Source organism: Sinocyclocheilus rhinocerous, unplaced genomic scaffold (genome assembly GCF_001515625.1).
Source record: "Sinocyclocheilus rhinocerous isolate Xijiao unplaced genomic scaffold, SAMN03320098_v1.1 scaffold2515, whole genome shotgun sequence".
Taxonomy (NCBI): domain Eukaryota; kingdom Metazoa; phylum Chordata; class Actinopteri; order Cypriniformes; family Cyprinidae; genus Sinocyclocheilus; species Sinocyclocheilus rhinocerous.
This window is the reverse complement of record NW_015637115.1, coordinates 265,964-279,502: the sequence shown is the minus strand read 5'-3', so window position 1 is coordinate 279,502 and position 13,539 is coordinate 265,964.

The window sequence follows — 13,539 nt, the reverse complement described above, 5'->3', positions numbered from 1 at the left end:
GGTTATTTGGGCTAGAAGTGGGTTACACATAGTCGGACTATATCGGGTCTATACTTAACCGAGACGGTGAAATGACGGCTATTGCTTGCTGGGAAGCGTCTAAACGCCTAAAAGCGGGGAGGATCCAAGATGGCGTCCTGCTAAGTCTGCTTATATAGTGCTCCGCTGACAAATCTGCTTTTAACAGCTAAACTACGCTATATATAATTGTGCTACACGTATTAGAATCTACATTTATTTTACTGTGAAGTTACCTCTCAAAACTTTGAAAATGAAATCAGCAGCAGATAAAAGGAAAGGAGGAGAGACACCGCGTGCTTCTCGTGTATCTATTGTGGATGTCCACAGCTACGCTTCTCCCGGGGATACATTTTTATCTACACCGTTTCTTGAGAGCCCGGGTAAGCCGCCTTCAAAGAAAGGCAGGGCAGAGGATGATTCTGTGATTTCCACGCTCTCTCAGCTAATAAATAACCGATCGGATGCCCTGGAGAAAATGGTGGGTGATAATGCTCTGAAAATTGAAGGTCTAAAGAAAACTGTTGACTATATCTGTGCCGAGCTTAATGACGTTAAGGGGAAGGTTGGCCATGTTGAAGCTAGATTGAGCTCTGAGGAAAAGAAGATGGAGTTCTGTGAGACAAGGATTGCAGACTTAGAGCGTTACTCGCGTCGCTGGAATTTACGCCTGCAAGGAGTGCCGGAGAAAGAAGGTGAAGATATCAGAGCTGAATCCATTCGTATTTGTGTTGCCACTTTTCCAGAGGGAAGCAAAATTCTACCTGATAAGATTGACACTGTTCATCGCATTGGGAAGAGGCCTTTGAATACCTCTAGGCCGTATTTAGAACACAAAAAAATGTGAGCTATAAAAATAGCCATATCAAGTAAAAGGATAGGCAATTGTATTCCAAAAATGTTTTCATCACAGAATGTTATTAAACACAAAGATATAATTTGAGATGTGATTGAAATAACCCCATTTAAACACACCTGAACCAGCTAATCAAGGTCTGCAGGATCGCGAGAAACTTCCAGCTAAGTGTGTTTGGGGCAAGTTGGAGCTAAACTCTACAGGCCGTTGACTCTCCAGGAGTAGGATTGGCCACTCGGCTTTAGATAATGTGATTATGTGATAATGTGATAGATAATGTGACGACATGGAGACAGAGTAACATCCTCTGGCATTGCTTTTCTCCATATTACCTAATAACTTATCGGCTTTTATCGAATTAAATGCTGCTAAATCTCTTATTCAGTTTAGTTAAAAAATTTATTTAGCCAAATCATTACAAAGCCTTACAAATTCCACACAAACCAGCCAAAGACAACAGTGGAGTGGAAAACCCATAACCTGAGATGTTAAAGTAGATAGGAAGAAATGTTGGGAGGAGCTCAAGTCAACTCATCAGTCTGGCATCTCTACCAATTGACCGTTCGCAAAGAGCTTGATTGACCGGCGATCTGACCAATCATAACGCAGAATCTGCCATTTTCTCCGACAAACAAATCAGATTCAAAACGGTATTTATTGTTTGAATTTCTTAAAAATTTACAAAATTTGAATGCTGAGACCTTGTTTCATACCAGAAGTAACCTGCTCTGACTTGTCTGTCGGCGTGTTGTCAGTGTCCTCTTTGCTCCGCAATGTTTTTTGCTCTGTGTGAGAAATGATGTGTAGTGTGAGAGCGGCATGGCTTGTCGGCTTGAACTGCATCTCCTCCTAGACCGTTAAAGCTACAACCACCAAACTCGGGTCAGACCTTAAGACTGGTCTGAAGTTAGTTGCTATGACTTTTCTAACTGATCCGACTTCCGGTTTTCGTAAACCAGACTATCCAATCCACCAGAAATCCCATAGACTTTCATTGAGAGGGTTCAAACCTCTGTACAGTGAGACCTATGGTGTATTTAAGCTGTCTATTACTATAGCAAAGCTTAACAACTCCCTACTGAAAAAAACAGCTAAAACCAGTCTAAGCTGGTGGGATGCTTTGGCTGGTCTCCCATGCTAGTTTTAAAGTGGTTTTGGCACCTTTTGAGCTGGTCAGGCTGGTCTTAGCTGGTCAAGCTGGGAGACCTGCTAAAAGAACAACCAAGTTTAAACCAGCTACTAGCCTAGGCTGGTTTTAGCTGTTTTTTAGCTGGCTTTTTGCTAAATCAGCTGGTTTTAGCTGGTTTCTAGATGCTTTTTTCAGCTGGTTTTACTTGGTTTTAGCTGGATTTTTTTTTCCATTCATGTTAGCAATATGTTAAAGGTGACCTATTATGCAAAAATCACTTTTATAAGGTGTTTAAACACAGTTGTGTGGCCGCAGTGTGTGAAAACAACCAGCCTGTAATGGTAGAAATCCACCCACTCATTTTTTTATAATCCCAATAAATCATAAACAGTCTCTCCCTATATTGACGTCATACTAGAGAAAAGTCCTGCCCATTTGTGACGATCTCTGCCCTATTAGCATAGACACAGCCCTGAGTGAGAAGCTGCAGTCCGCCATTACTGTTTTCTTGCTGTAGCTGCTGGAGACACAATGTCAGCGCCAAAGAGCCATTGCAAGTGTTGTGTTTCGGGGTGCACCAACGAACATAGGAGTCTCCATAGACCCCGCTGAGGACACGGTGGTTAAATTTCATTTTCGAAGGAAATGTCTAGAAAAAAACGAAAAAGTCCTATATGTTTGTGCTAATCATTTTACGCCGGACTGCCTCACAAACGAGGGTCAGTTCAGCGCTGGAGTTGTGCAAAGATTGCTTCTGAAAGAGGGATCGATACCAACGCTTCGTGCGCGAACGTCAGCTCCAGACAAAGTAAGGATCACGCGTCATATTTTGTTTTCCAAAAGAGCTTTTTGGTTCTCTGTAAGGCTAATGTTGCTAAAGCTACCATTGTCTCTGCCTGTTTTCACTGATGCTGCCTTCACGTGCTACTAGAATGATCGTAAATAGAATTGTGGTAGTTAAAAATTGCATATGAAAGCAATGCGAAGTCGACCGCTTGAATTTGCTGAGCTCATAATGTGATAGCATGCGAAGGTACCATGAGACCAGCTATGTCATTATTTTTATTGCGCCATGCTCACTGTCTGTGTAATTCATAAATGTGCATTTACTGCAAAGTACAATCAGATTGTGTGATATATTGTCCTGTTTTGTTGTTGCCGGTGTTGTGCCCAATTCTTACTCCCTGCCAGATTATTATTTCCTAGTATTGGTAGGTTTAAGATTAGGTGTGGGGGAGGGGTTAGGATTAGGGGTGGGTTAGGATTAGGCAATCAGGTAGTGGCTGCAACGAGGGGGGTAATAATTTGACAGGGGGTCGAAATTGGGCACAACACCGGTATGCAACATGCTAGTAACTTGCTAATCATGCAAACAACATTCAAACTTTAATCTTTCAAACTGTTTTATACTGAAAACAATTTCAAACTGAAAACTGTCAAACTTTTACAACTTTTTAAAAACTTTAAAAACTTTCTGGTCTGGCTTTCTCAAGCCAACTTCAAAGTTTGTCTACGAACTTTACTATCTAGTTGTAATTAAAGTACTAATTAATTTGTCAATCAAAATATGTCATGAAAAAGTATAGCATTCTAGGATATTGTGGTAAGAGACGAATGCATCTAATAGTGATATAAAAAGGGTTAAATGATTTAAAGGGTTAAATTATTACTTAAAGGGATAGTTCACCTGAAAAAGAACATTTTGTCATCATTTACTCACCCCAAAGTTGTTCCAAACCTAGGCCTATATGAGTTTCTTTATGTTGAACACAAAAGAAGATTTTTTTTTTTAAATGTTGGTAACCTAACCGGTGACAGTAGCCATTGACTTCCATTGTATTTTTTGCATACTATGGAAGTCAATGGCTACCAGCAACTGTTTGGTTACCAACATTCTTCAAAATATCTTCTTTTTCAACAGAAGAAAGAAATTCATACAGGATTGGAACAATTTGAGGTTGTGAAAATGATGACAGAATGTTCATTTTTGAACTATCCCTTCAAGGAATGTAGCCTGGTGAGGGGTAAACAGATGGCATTAGATGAGACTAGTTATTGCAAATGTAAATATACAGTACCGGTAAATCTGCTGAGTGTCTCAAAGTGTTGCTAGAGAAAGATATTGAGTCATTTAAGTTATGCAAGTGATAAAAAATTCACCTCCACAACGCTATTGTGAGATGGTGATGTTGTTATACTATATTGCTAAAGTCTTCTAAATGGCTTTTAGTGTGTTTCTAAGCATTTGTTAGGGAATTCTAGGTGTTTTGCCTAAGTCTGTATAAACAAGTGAAAATTGTACTGTAAGTCACTTAATTCATGGATTAAATCATGCATTTAATTTCAATCAGTTTTTATTTTGCAGTGCTTCAAAAAGGCTAAAAACACCAGAGGCCATATTCACAAAACATCTTAAGACTAACTAACTTTTAGGACTCCTAAACTTTTGCCCTAAGAGTATTTCACAAAGCGTTTTAACTCTTAAAATCAGCTCCTAAATGTGTGAAAAGTTAGTGGTAGTCAAGAGGACTCCTACGTCACTAAGACCAAATCACAAACAATCCTAAAATGGCTGTTGATGGCAATCCGCCTCACAACGTAAACATTTTAGAAACATTTCACAATAATTTCCTTTTATTTAATTATGTCCTTCTTTTCATGCACAAGTTGGGCAAGACGTAACAAGCTATTCTTGAGCCCAGTTTGGATTTCTTTTACATTTGTATGAAGTCTTACTATCATATCAGCCATTATTATTCTAGTCTATTAAACTTTATTTGAATATGGCAACATTTTTATTTTAAAATCTTTATTTGATTATGGCAACATGATACCTCGTTCTACAATATTCCTATGATAATATGACTGACAGAGACTCATCCCCTATTAGACAGTCATTGTGGACATAGTTAGTAAGCTTGTTGACATCATCCATAGCAACAAGGTCAACCCCGCCCTTTTTCTTAGCTTAAGATTTCTCCTCAGTCATTAATAGAATTTTGTCAAACTTTTGAGAATTGGTTTTAAAAGGAAACTCTTACCTAAGAACCTTTACTGCTGTTTAGGAGAACTCTTTGTTGTAAGATAAATTGTTTTGTGAATGATTAGTAATTAGTGCCCTATTTAGTAATGAGAAGTTTTTATAAATCTGTTGCCAACAAAGAAGCAACTTTAAAGGCACCGTGTGGTTTTCCACAAAAATAAAAACTTGATAGTTTAATGTTAGAAAATGAAGAAGACATGGATCAGCTGAGAGTCAGCTGATGCGAGCTTGACTAACGTGACCTGCCAGAATTAACGCTACGCTTGATTATTGTAATTTTAGTTGTATTATAAATAAGATCTTTACAATACTTTATTACAAAGTAATATATTTCTTATTTTAATATTTTTTTTAATAATCACAATAAAATCATAATTATTATTTAATAATCATTGGCAGTGGGAATGTAGGCTAATGGTAACTCCAGTGGATTTTTTTTTTCTTTATGGCTACTGAAAGAGTTGGTTCTTGTAAAGAGTATACCCAAGTGTGAACATTTCCTTTTTTTTTGTTTTTCCCACATCACTCAGTCCTAAAAAGATGGTTCACACTCAGATATGCTCATCAAGGCTGCATTTATTTGATCAAAACTACAGTAAAAACAGTAATATTATGAAATATTATTACAATTTAAAGTAACGGTTTTCTATTTTAATATACTTTAAAAAATATATATTTTTGTGATCAAAGCTGAATTTTCAGCATCATTACTCCAGTCTTCAGTGTCACATGATCCTTCAGAAATTATTCTGATATACTAATTTATTATCAATGCTGGAAACAGTTGTGTTGCTTAATTTTTTATTTTTATTTTATTTATTTATTTTATTTTATGCGAAATTGCAATACTTCTTTACAGGTGTACAGGCAAAAACAATTATTATAACAATAACTATAAAGTTTTTAAAACTATTCTAAATTTAAGACAATATAGACCACATCACAATGATAAAGGCACAAAGAAACAATATCAATAGAATCACTTTCACAGTGATTATTTTTTCAGCTCATGAACAAAAACATTGATAGCCAATCAGAATCCACCTGAATTTAAAAAACTCAAATATTGGTGTATGGACACTAATATTGTTATCGTTATAGTTATCAAATAGTTATTGTTCTTAGTGTCAACGGGCCTTTAGGGCCCAATGTCCTTACTAATAGTTAAATATTATGACAACTGACTTGTGAGGACATTTTATGTGAGGGTTGTGTTTGGGGGTGGGGTTAGAGTTAGGGGATATAAAATATCAGCTCAGTATAAAAATCATTACACCTATTGTATAGTCCTCATAATGATAGATGTACATCTGTGTAGGCTTCCCAACACTGTAGACTGTTTTTTGCTAATTACTCTTGCTATAACCTCCAACTCATAACCTCTCTCTCCTTCCTGGAGAGTTGGTGGGTTGGTGTAAACTTTTTCTCTGAAATTTGTCACCCTAGCCTTTGCTTAAGCTTTCTTTTTGTCACTTGCTTACTGTCTACAATGAAACAGGACATACAGCAAAATATCAAAAGTTTTTAAATAATATTTAAATAACTCACTATACACATTTAGTCTGTAAAACAGTGTGTATGATTAAATTCTCATTACCAAAGTTTATTGTCCTTCAAAAACAAACTCAGGCAGACTGCCGTTCACTGGCCGTTTCAGGCGAACGCAGATCTGGAGATTAACTCAAGATGAACAGGAACTTAAGTGACAACTTGAATTGTAGATAAGGGTGTGCAGTCACGGGCAGCAGGGCGAGGAGCGACCACTACGGCAGACAGTGCAGCCTCGAGTTCAGCGTCCGGAGTGGGGAGAGCAGCAGGCAGGCAGGAGACTAGGCACAATACAGGTAAGATAAAATAAATAAAAATAAAAAGCCTGACAATGATAGAGTAGCTGTATACCTGGATAAAAGGATGAGTCTTCTGTCTTGACTTAAAATGAGAAATCCCATACATCAGGAAGGCTATTTTAAAGATTACAAACCCCTCTTGATATTTAAGGGCTAGACCACTAAAGGGATGAAAAAATGCCGATTCTGTCATTATTTACTCACCCTCATGGCATTACAAGCCTGTATGCTTTTTTGTCCATACAATGAAAATCAATGGGGTCCAGTGCTGTTTGGACTCCAGTGATCTTCGTTTAAGAGCTCAAAGTTCACTTTATTTATAAAGAACTTAAAAAAATTTAAAAAACTACATTGTAGACTAAAGTGCAGTAGGGTACAATAAAAACAGATGAAACACAACAAGCAAATTTAAACATTTTTTTAAAAATGTAAACAAATTTAAGAATTGTAAGTTCCTTTTATTTAGGTGCTTATAATTGATATGGAATTTAAAAACTTGAAACATTTTTCATCACTTACGAAATGTTCACGACAAGCCTGCCTTTACATGCACAGCACCGGGCTGCTCTACAACATGACCTTTATTCTACTTACAAACAATGCCCTAACCAAACATTACCATAGATTAGCAGTCTCCTGTAACTGCATCATCATTCAAGATTAATATGAATTATACAAACTGTCACTCCCTGGGAGGGGGAAGAAACATTTGCCTTCTTGGTGATATGTCAAGTATTCATCACTCTGAAAACACAACTGAAAACCATATTCCATTGTGAAAAAGACTTTAGCATATTTTTTAAAAAGAGTAGGGTACAACGGGGCTAAAGGCCTACCTTAAGAAAAAATGTGCCTTTCACTGCGCCTAAAATGTATAATTGCAGAAAAAATATATACGTTGTATTGAACATTAATGGAGCAACATATTTTGTGTGAAAATAAATCATTCAAGTTGTTTATTTTGTTTAAAAATCTTATAAATGTATGAGGTGGCAAGAGGGGTCTTTTACCCCACACACGGGGTAAAAGGCACACAGTATTGATACAAATACTTCAGCTAAAATAATGTTTTTTTAATAATAATGTCCAAGTTAATTCTTGTTAAAAACAATCACTTTAGCAAAGTTTGTACTATTTTCTGTTTATTTTGAAAAATAAAAGAATACATTTTTGTTCAATAAATATACTGCCATTAATATAAATATAAATAAAAAGTATATTTTAAAATACAGAAACAAAATCATTTTAATAAATAAAGATTCTGAAAGTATCTTAAGTATAATAATAATTGTATATATATTTACAGTAGTAACAACAAATGATATTTTATTATATGATATGATTAATATCATGTTTTTAAATATGATGGTTTCATTCTAAACATGGTGATTATCTCTAATATGGACACCCAACATAACATATGATATTTACCATCTGAATCTAACCATGTCATGTCAACAGATGGAAAAGTCAGCCATCTATTAATTATCATGTTAATTACTGTGCGCCTTTAGCCCAAACAGCAGGGGTGCTTTTTTACCCCAAATACCATACTTTTACATATTATTTTGTTATTTAAAAACTGTTGTTTTAATTATCTTAAACAAAACAGAAAATCATAAAGAAGACATTTGCATTAACATCTCAAAACATATGCATTAATTTGAGCAATTCTCATTTGCTACTTAAATCTACAACATTTTAAAAAACATAAAATATTAGATCAAGTAATCACAGAATCAACTTTGCACTGCTGCGCGCAATTGCGTCAAAGATAGATCAGACAAAAATACACGTGAATCTTGAAAAGCGAACGTTTTGGAAAATGCTACACCACGTTTTTGTGCCATCTAGTAGTTTAGATGAAAATAATATCAAATTGTGCTTTTCCACTGCATGGTATGGCACGGTATGGCTTGGTACAGTTCACTTTTTGGGGGTTTTCCACTGGGTACAAATAATCCCGCCCACTCTAAAGCGGTACTGAACTGCAGTGGAAACGCAAACCGTGCCGAGCCATGCCGTGCCGTACCGAGCCGGGTCGTACCACGCAGTGGAAAAGCGCCAAAAGGCACCTTTTACCCCGGGGCGCCTTTAGCCCCGTTGTACCCTACTTGTTATAAAAGTAGCCTAATATACTTTAAAATAATGTACTTAAGTACTGAATGTAATGTTTTTGGACACTTATTTACTTGTTATTTACAATTAAATTAAAATGTTTTACAATTTAAAGGGGACATCGGATGCAAAGTGTTCACATATAAATGTGTCTTAGCAGTGTGTGGACACAACCAACCTGCAATAATAAAAATCCATTCACTACTTTTTTTTTAATCCCCCAAAAACCTAACAGTCTCAGTTATCAAGCTGTTTTGATATTCTGAGCAGTATGACGTCATATTGCTCAGGCTCCGCCCACGACCGCTGACAGACTGTCCCATATTAGCATATTTCCGCTCTCAGTCAGTTGTACTCTGTCTGCCATTTTCTCTGCGCTCAAGCAGCTGTAGCAACAACGTCTCAAGCAATGCAGGTGTTTTGTAGTTGGATGTAAAAGTGAACATAAGAGTCTTAATTTTCTCCCGACATCAGAGCCTCTGAGAACGCGGTGGATTACTTTTGTGTTTGATGGTAACGCGCCACCAAATACACACAAAAAAAACTGAAGAGAGGGGAGGGGTGAGCAGTAGCTCATTATCATTTAAAGAGACATGCACCGAAATGGGTCGCTGTGAACAGAGCTGTTTTTGATAAGGTAAAGAGGGTGTTGTTTTACACGACCATTGAGGAGTTTTAACCAAAGCATGCTACAGACATTTCATGAAGACCCTAAAGAATCACACCAACTTGTGGAAAATGGGCATCTGATGTCCCCTTTAAAGTAATTTTAAATGCAATTAGCTGAACCCACTTAAGTAGGACGTAAGTACATCTTTATATGTGATTTCATGTTTCTACTGTCTTTGAAATATGTTCAAAGACAGTAGTACTATCAAATGTACTGACAAGCATTTAGGGTAACGTAAAAACCTGCTGCTGTTAGAACGCAATGTAACTATTTAAATTAGCCTACACTGATCCAAAGGTCAAAATATATTTCATTCTAAATTTTTAAAAATACTATCGCTTCTGCATTTAGCGTCAGTGGCCATCCAAACTTCCAGTGCAGCACATAAATGGAAACTGAAAAAATGAAGCACAAAATTTAATGAGGAAATATTACATGACAGGACAAATCAATATTGATAAGATCCGTCTTCACAATAAATGTATTTAGAGCTTCTGGAATTAATTAGGCCTACTAACATGTTATTTTTTATATAATTTACTGAAACATAAAACTGTTATGTTTGCTATAGTTAATAATAGTTCATATAAATAATAATAATAATTATATATATAATTATATAAAATAATTGTAAAAACAGTCAAACAGGTGTTTTACCATTTTGCTACCATGTTTAGCACATTGAGCACATCGCTAGCATGTTTTAGAACGTTGTTATCATATTTTAGACATGCTAACATGTTTTAGCATGTTGTTGCTAACATTAATTAGCATCTTGCTTGCTTGTTTCTAACATCAATGAACATTGCTCGCATGAATTAACATGTTTCTAACATGTTTAGTATGTTGCTAGCATGTTGATCATGTTGCTAACATGAATTAGCATGTTGTTAACATGTTTTAATATGTTGCTAGTATGAATTTGCATGTTGCTAACACATTTTGTAGGTTTATAAGCGGCTAATATGTTTTAGCACATTGTTAGCATGAATTAGCATAGTGCTAGAATATGTTTCTAACATGTTAAGCACGTTGCTACCAAGGCTTAGCACATTGCTAAGATTATTTAACACGCCGATAGCATGTTTTGAAGTGCTGCTAGCATGTTTTATCATGTTTATTTCTCCGCAACATAATTAGCTGCGATCAACAAATATTAAAAATATGACAGAAAGAGTTTACTTCACAGTTTTCTCTGGGTGAATATATCAGAAGCTTGCGTAACAATGAGCTTTTATAGGGGAAGTATATAAGCAGTCAAGTCCATTATATTACAAAACTTATAATGGTTCTCTATTGTGTTGTCCTTCCACAAAAAGGCCAAGTGGCAACATGATTTATCTAAATACAGGAAACCTGATATTAATCAAAGTATGGCATTATGGGTGAGTTTCTTACGGTTCTTAAGCTTTCAATGAAATAGATGTCAATTTGTTCAATGCTTTAAAAAAAAACAAAAAAAACATTGGTTCGGCATTGACTTTGTATCTAGAAGTTTTGGCTTGATCAAATGTGTACTTGGCATGAAAAGAAGAACCACTCCTGTAAGGCATCCATCCAAGGCCAATCATACCTACTTGTGCTCCTGACAGTTACTACAGGTTGTGGTTACTACAGTATTCACAGTGTCAGACTAAAAGAGAAAAATTGGCTTGTTCATATGTTTATGTAATAATTGTTATTCTTAACGTTAATGTAACATTTGTCTTTAAGTCCTGTAATGATCTAAGCTAAGACCAAGGTCTCAGTTATCAAGCTGTTTTGATATTCTGAGCAGTATGACGTCATATTGCTCAGGCTCCGCCCACGACCGCTGACAGACTGTCCCGTATTAGCATATTTCCGCTCTCAGTCAGTTGTACTCTGTCTGCCATTTTCTCTGCGCTCAAGCAGCTGTAGCAACAACGTCTCAAGCAATGCAGGTGTTTTGTAGTTGGATGTAAAAGTGAACATAAGAGTCTTAATTTTCTCCCGACATCAGAGCCTCTGAGAACGCGGTGGATTACTTTTGTGTTTGATGGTAACGCGCCACCAAATACACACAAAAAAAACTGAAGAGAGGGGAGGGGTGAGCAGTAGCTCATTATCATTTAAAGAGACATGCACCGAAATGGGTCGCTGTGAACAGAGCTGTTTTTGACAATGAATTAGCATGGTGTTAGAACATTCATAGAACATGCTGTTACTTTTTAACAGAAGAAAGACAACAGAGACAGATTATTTTTTTATCTCATCATTTACTTCACATGTACCGCTGCAAACACAAACATGATTTGGTGAAATTGTCACCGTGATGTTACAGTGAACCAAACTGAAGTTGTATTTAAAGAAACGCTCTTATGCCAATGAAAAATACATGTATTTTACAAATTAATAAGAGATACTGATATTTATTAACAAAGATGCTGACAAGTGATGCTAAATAAACCACTACCCTGTGTTTACATGTCTCCATTTCTCCCATTTATTCAGGACATTTAATCTGTCCTCATGTCCCATGCCTTGGGACTTGTAACATTAGGTGAAGATTACTGTTTGTGATCATAATGATTACAAGGATAGGCTTAAAGTATGCCATTCATCTGACTTTTGTCCATATGAAGTCGTGTATAACATTTTTGAGGGTGTAACCAACACTGTCACCATGTCCTCACCCTACATGTCATTTACAACAGACTCTGAAGACAGTATTTGTTAACACTTGACTTACAGACCAATACACATGCTCTAATCGCCAGTCCTCTCCTGTGGGATCCAATAAGCATTTCTCTGGTTTTACCAGACTAATAGGCTGCAAATAGCTGTGGTGTGTGGCCTTCTACACATACTCAGAAAAAAAGCATTAACAAGTAAGCTTTAACCATTTATTCCCAAATTGACAGAAAATCAAAATATAAGATTATCAGTGTTGGACAAGCTATACTCACAAGTCTAAACATGCTATAAGGCTGTTAATGTTGGGATAGCTACTGATACCTACAATAGTAGATACCTACAAAAGAGGGCAGAATCTGTAGAAACACCCAGAACCAGAATGGGCAAAAGCTAAGGAAATGTAATGACATACCAGAGAAAATTTTTTTCCAAGTCCCAACAGCACAATGTAACCTCAATGGAAATTAGACATATTTGAACCCCTTAGCATTCCTGTAAAATTTGCCTAAATCGCCTAAAAAGGCAGGCATACCCAAAGTAATTTGCATGCTGTTCTTGAACCATTTGGAGTATATGCATAGTCTTGGTCTCTTTTGAAAGGTGACACTCTGATGTTTGTTCTGTTTAGGAACAAACCTCAGAGTGTCACCTAGTGTCACAGAGTGAATGTGCTGTGTGAGCACATTCACACAGCAACTTACAGTAGCGTCTTGGATACTGTCTGTATGAACTATGTCGCTATGGGGAACGGTATACCCATGCCACCATGCTGAGGGGAGTGCATGCCAAACCACAGGCGAGCACTAAGTACCAACTCTACCAAAGCTTTAAGGGAGTTGCCCCTGGGACGTTAGACGGCTGTCAGTGACATTATCCCCTACGGCCAAAGGCCTGAGCTACATACCCCAAAAACGTACCTGTTAGGGCCAGGACTCCTGGGCCCAGGGTAGAGCTCAAAGGCTTGGAATCAGAAAGAGATTCCTTTAATGGGATACGACCAAGCACCTAGAATCGTACTAGGTCTTGGCCTTTCACCCAGGGGGCTACCGCTTGCTCTGCATGAGCTTGCTGAAGGAACTCTCTCAACAGACCCCTAGTAGCAACACCCTGTTAAAGTAGGTATCCTGAGGATACATAGGTAGAGTGGTGCCCAAGGTGGAACCGGGGCCTAACCGACTCAAAGAAAGGGCACGATGTCGCAGA